Source organism: Tupaia chinensis, unplaced genomic scaffold, assembly GCF_000334495.1.
Source record: "Tupaia chinensis unplaced genomic scaffold, TupChi_1.0 Scaffold138491_1, whole genome shotgun sequence".
NCBI lineage: Eukaryota > Metazoa > Chordata > Mammalia > Scandentia > Tupaiidae > Tupaia > Tupaia belangeri.
Window position 1 is genome coordinate 472152 of NW_006198387.1, and position 6815 is coordinate 478966.

A 6815-nucleotide genomic window follows, 5' to 3' on the forward strand; every position below is an offset into this window, starting at 1 on the left:
GGGGGGATGGTCATGCCGCAATCCCTTCTCCTCCATTCTCCTCTCGGGATCTTGGGCACGCACGCACACACGCCCAGCGTGAGTTTTTTTTTTTTTTAAGCCACCGGGTCCGGGACACGAACCACGGTTGACTACGTGGGAGTCCAGCGACATAGCCATTACGCTAACTGCTGGTTCCCACGTTCTGCATTCTTGTGACTACGGATGTTAGGTAAGCCAAGAACACAGCGAAATTGACCAAGTAGGGTTAAGGTTTGAGTAAAGGCTAAACTGTTTAAATGCTATTCCTGGTTACTCTGGCAACTGGATCTCTTTCCTGGGCTAAAAGCCATCCAAATGAACTTAGTAGGATTCAACGATGTGGACATACATAGTCTGGATTGCTCCATTTTAAGGAGAAGTCTAGAATTTTGTGTCCCAGAAAGCAAATGAAGACAGGGGAAAAACTTGAATTACATGCAGAAGGGTTAAATTAACACTGTAAACATCCTTCATTTTCTCCCACTGACTCTGGTTATAGGCAACATAGATAAAGCATGTAGTTTCATGTCCCTGTTGTATGGCTGGTCCTACTCAATAATATGTTTGTCAGTAAGAAAACAAGCTCTTTCTTCTAAGGCCCCATCTCAATTTGTTTGGGCTGCAGAATTTAGAGCAACCTGCTGCTTAGATCAGTGGTTCTCAAACTTTAGGCAGATCAGGATCACCTGAAGGCAATCTGCTATGCTTTGTAGCAGATTTTGAGAGCACCTGACTGGGGAGTCTGGGGAGTCTCATTCTCTAAAGCAGAAATCACAATTTGGGGCCAGGGTTCCTGGGCTTGTGGTTTATTCCAGGCCAGTCTTCCATGCAAGTGTGTTAATTTTGCCCCTGATCTCTTTTCTGAAGCTTTAACCATGGTCCTATGTGTTTTCCATTCTCTGAGCAGTGTCTGGGAAATCCACCGGCCTTTTATGAGTTTGCATTTTGTGCATTAGTAACCTGGCTGTATGCATGGTCGCACAGCTGTGGGGCTGGAAGGCTCCCAGAGGCCGCAGATCCCCTGTCCTCCCTTCCGTCCTCTCATTTTGGCTCAGTAGCACTGCCTCCTCCTCTAGAGGCTCTGAGTGAACAACACCAACTTGTCAGTCTGCCATTGCCCCTTCCTTTTCCTCTTTGTGGTAGACTGTAGGCAGTAGGTTCACTGCATTGGAACCTTCAGTTGGCTCCAGGAAGCAGTAAGACACAGACGGTGCAAATGTAATGATGGTGTTGGGTACGAATTACCTTACTGATTAGATTGTTAAACAGTGGGGCACCCTCTACTTCCACCCCATTGTGACAGTGTAGAAGGGAGCCATGGCTCTGTGCTTCTCTACCTTTACTGCTGGAGACCCAGCACCTCTACCAGACTTGGGGTCTGCCTCTGTGAGACCCCAGGAAAGGTGTCAGGGAGCCACAAAATGTCCATATTAATGCCATGCACATCCTTTGCACTGCAAATTTGTGGGTGTGGTGGCAAACCTAGGTGACTGGTGAGTTGTCCTTCTCTCCAGTCTCTGAACCTGGTTTAGAGCTGGTGATTAGACCTGACTCATTGCTCCTCCTCCCTTTCTGCATCCTCTTTTCAATTCTTCCCCTTCTACTCTCCCATCACTCTCTTTTGTCCTTTCATCTATTAGCTCTGTAATTCAAATATTTCCTGGTATGATGTCTACAAAGATATCCCAAGAAACACAGCCCTCCAATAAAAGTTATTAAAAATTAATTCTGATCTTAATTTATATTTTTCCAAGTTGTTATGTGTTGAATTGGGTCCCTCAAAGTCATATGTTGAAGTCCTAACCCCTAGTATCTCTGTATATGACTTTATTTAAAGATAGGATCTTTATAGAGGCAATCAAATTAAGCTGAGGTCTAGGATAGGCCCTAATCCAGTATGGCTAGTGCTCTTATAAGGGAAAATTTGGACAAAGACTGCTGTATGGGGAGAGCACCATGTGAACTTGAAGTCAGCCATCTACAAGAGAGGCCTAGAGCAGCTCTCCCTCACAGCCCTCAGAAGAAGCCAAGCTGCCAGCACCTTGACTTTCAACTTCATAACTGACACAAGACGTTTCTTTTGCTTACACCACTCTATTTTTGGTACTTAATTATGGTGGCCCTAGGAAATGAATATATTAAAGGGAAGCCGATCTGTAACTCCTAGCAGTGCTTCTAAAAATCCCTCTTTTGGGTAGCCAGCAGGTGACATAGTGGTTAAGGTTGTGGACTCCCCACATGATTGACTGTGGTTTGAGTACCAGACCTGGCGTGGGTGTGTTTGCCCAGAATCTCTAGAGAAGAATGGAGGAGAAGAGATTGTGGTGTGGCCATCCCCCCTCGGTGTGTGTGTGTGTGTGTGTGTGTGTGTGTGTGTGTGTGTGATATCTCACTTTCTGTCTCTGTCTCTCTGGCAAAGGCACACACCCTGTAGGAAAGATGTCACTATGAAAAAAAAAAAAAAAAAATCCCCCTGTCTGTCTTCCTAGTTCTTTCATATCTACAGATTCTATGCAGCCTACTAACCCCCAAACCCCCAAACCTCTTACCCACCATTAGCCAAAATAACTTATTTTTCTAATACCTCCCCTTGGGGAGAAGGAAATCAGCACATTCTGATTCATTGCCCTCAAAGCAACTTTCTGATCATTTATTTTAGTTCCACATGCCATACTTTTGAGAATGGTCATATCTCAGGTCTGCTACACAAACATTTTGGGTCACTAGAAGTATATATCCCCCGGTGCACATAAAAAGCTGGTTTCTGTTCATGTATGAGGTGAGCATTATTTCTATTTAGATTGTTTTGTCTGGAGATGTGTTCATCTCTAGGTGTACTGAGAAAAATCCAAGTGTTCTGACTCAAGAGACCCAAAGACTTGGGCTGATGGTGAATTCTTTCTTGGTAGGGAATTTGGTAGCGACCAGTTTGTTTGGCAGAGTGGATGGTAAGCTTATCGCCACCAAGAGAACTTGGATCAATGAAGGCCTGACACCACCAGCTAGAATTTGATAGAATATACAGCAATTTGGGGAGCTAGATTCAGGTAATCACTTATGTATATTATTCTTGTATTCCTGGAATACACTCTACTTGGTCATTGTCCTGAGAAGAGTTAGAGCTGACCAGACACTACTATTTTTAGAAAGGCCTGTTTGCAAAGTTGGCCCTTGGCTAGTGTCTAGAAACTTGGCATTTGACCAGTTCCCTAACTGGTAAGGCTGACTGACAATGTAATTTATCCTATACACTAGCTTGCCTTCTGAATCTGGGATTGGGAGAGTTTCTGTAGAAGAGGCCTATGTGATCAGCCCCCAGTGGAAACCTTGGATGCTGAGTAGCTGACAGGCTTCCTGGGCAGAGACATTTCACACATTATTGCTTTTTTTTTTTTTTGCTGGAGAAAGGAATGTGGTTGTATGTCCCTCACAGGTGGGAGAGAATGTAGGAAAATGGCATGTATTTCTCCTCTGATGAGTCCATCGTGCGTCTTCCCTATAACAAGCCTTAGCTGTGTGCACAACTATCAATATATGCCTAGGTGTATGAGTCATTCTAGAATATCATTGAAAATGTGGTTGTGTCAGGCACTTCAAAACAATTGTCACGTACCAACAGTTTTCATGTGCCATTAGGTTGTGTTTGTTAATACTTTGTTTTCTTAATCAATATTTTTAAAAGTTGGCCCTTGGCTAGTGTCTAGAAACTTGGCATTTGACCAGTTCCCTAACTGGTAAGGCTGACTGACAATGTAATTTATCCTATACACTAGCTTGCCTTCTGAATCTGGGATTGGGAGAGTTTCTGTAGAAGAGGCCTATGTGATCAGCCCCCAGTGGAAACCTTGGATGCTGAGTAGCTGACAGGCTTCCTGGGCAGAGACATTTCACACATTATTGCTTTTTTTTTTTTTTGCTGGAGAAAGGAATGTGGTTGTATGTCCCTCACAGGTGGGAGAGAATGTAGGAAAATGGCATGTATTTCTCCTCTGATGAGTCCATCGTGCGTCTTCCCTATAACAAGCCTTAGCTGTGTGCACAACTATCAATATATGCCTAGGTGTATGAGTCATTCTAGAATATCATTGAAAATGTGGTTGTGTCAGGCACTTCAAAACAATTGTCACGTACCAACAGTTTTCATGTGCCATTAGGTTGTGTTTGTTAATACTTTGTTTTCTTAATCAATATTTTTAAGCACGACTCTTATTTGTCAAGTTTTTACTTTACATATCCTGTCTTGACGTCTTCATGTGTAGTTATTTTGGTCATCTTTTGAGGAACACCTGACAACCTCATTTTACAGGTTAGGAAACCGAGGCACACTGATAGAAAGGCTCACCCCAGTCAAGTAGCTTACTCACTGAATTGCATAATGGGGAACGAAGCCTGCCTGCCTTCTGGTTAGGGTGACCGACCATCCTGGTCGGACTAGCCCTGGACTAGTGGGTTTTCCCAGACTAAGGGGCTTCCTGGGTCACAGGACTTGGGAGACTAAAACTGAGAGTCCTGGGTAAATGGAAACAGTTTCTCACTACTTTTAAGCCTACATGTTTGAAAAAATTACTTTATCTAACTTGATGCTTATATTTTCCAAAAGGAGCTCTCTTATTAGGCTTTGGGCATATTTAGACACAACTGGAAATGCCACCTACCCGATCTTTCAAGGAGAACAATTTCCAAATTCCTTTTCACATGCCAAACTCTCCACTTCTCCCAGCCCAGTTTTCTTTCCTTCATGGTTTACTCTTTCCTATTCTCCACCAAGCCCTCCCCACTCCCAGCTCTGCCCACCACATTTTTCAGCATTACTGGTTTTAATTTCCTTTACAATCCCCTTTGCAAAAACTTCTTTCCTGATTTAATTATTATTTCTCTTAATTCAATTTCGTTCTCTTGATTGTCACAAAACTAGTCCTAAAGTTGTTTCTCCAAAGAATTTAATGGTTAGGCTCTGTGCTTAGAGATTAATTGGCGTCATTTTGCCTTCAAACACGGGTACTTTCTTGCTTCTCTTCAATTATCTTTGGGGGAAGGGAAAGTGACCATCCTTCTTCCCTAGGCCTCTCTGAGAACAAACACTGCTAACGGCTGTCTTTGGAGAGAAAGTCAAGTCTCTTAAATTTTTCTTCCCACTTTCTACTGACTCTAATCTCAGCATTTAAGACTAGCCAGAAAAGCCCAGGCTTCTCAGTTGGGCTCAGGCCATGAACAAGTTGGGGAGATCAAGAAATAGCAGCCCAGCCTCAAGAGATGATGGATTTCCTTCTAGGAAGGGGTAGAAATGGTAATGAGGGGGAACAGGGGCCAGCTTTGGCCTTGAGCATCCTGCCCTGCCGAGATTCCTCAGAGGAGTAAGGCTGCAGCTCCTAATGAGGGGGAACAGGAGCCAGCTCTGGCCTTGAGCATCCTGCCCAGCTGAGATTCCTCAGAGGAGTAAGGCTGCAGCTCCAACAGGAACAATTTGGGCTAGAATTTTCCTTTGCTGGAGTGTCCCTCTTAGGAAACCAAAATATCCTAGCCTCTGAGCATTGTTTCACATTCTCAATACAGCAGCCCCTTGACCTCTAAGAGACCCTCACCCCAATTCTCAAACTACCTTTTTTTTATGGGTTGTTTTATTTTTATTTTTTATTTACTTTACTTTTGTATTGCCAGAGGGAACATGCACTCACCAGTGCTAGAGAGACAAAGGGGGAAAGGAAGAGGCACCGCCCTCTCCAGTGAAGCATGGCACACCATAATCTCTGCATTTCTCCTTCCGATGGGATTTGGGACATGCATGCACATGTGCCTGGTATGTATTTCAAGCTTCCAGGGTCAGCATCCAAGCTTCAAAATACATTGGCTGTGTGGGATATCTGGCTATCTTACTCACTAGGATATTGGGCGGCCTAATTTCCCCAGCTTTATCATCTCTGAATCTCTTCATGTGCAGACCCTTGAAAAATGGTTGCCAGGGAACCAGCAGTTAGCGTAATGGCTATGTCGCTGGACTCCCACGTAGTCAACCACGGTTCGTGTCCCGGACCCGGTGGCTTAAAACTCACGCCGGGTGCGTGTGCGTGCGTGCCCAAAATCCCGAGAGGAGAATGGAGGAGAAGGGATTGCGGCGTGACCATCCCCCCTGGGGGGTGATTTCTCGCTTTCTGTCTCTATGTCTCTGTCTGTCTGGCAAGCGCATGCGCCCTACAGTGAAAATCTCTCCAAAAAAAAAAAAAAAAATCGTTGCCAGAGGGGGAGGGATGATCCTAAGCAAGGACTGAGACAAACTTCCTGGACTGTCCAGTGGCTGGAACGCTCTCCCTGTGTGGGCGAAGGGCCTTTGAGGGCTAGAAAGCACAGGTCTTGGGACACCCAGAGCAGAGGCTCAGACCCTGACTGGTGGTTAACGAAGTGTGACCTCATGGTTCAGTAGTACCCAAGTCTCAATGGATAATTGGATATAGTACCACATGAAAGGGTATGGGACTGCCTTTAATTTCTCGTGAGGGTTAACCAAAAGAATGAAAGTATTCAGCACAGCCCTCGGCATATGATAATTCTTAAATAATAAGTATTACTAACATTGAGTATCATTTGTTTATTTTATTTTTTTCCTTTTTTTCCACATTATTTATTATTTTTTTGTATATACTTTCAATTATATTGTTTGGCTTACAATGAGACCATTTCGATATGTGAACATTTCTCCTCAGACCCGCTGATCAAAATATCTTCAACAGATAACACCACACCTCCCCAACCCGTCAATGCTCTACCTCTGTATCCCTTCTCCAAATGTCCTTCGTTAG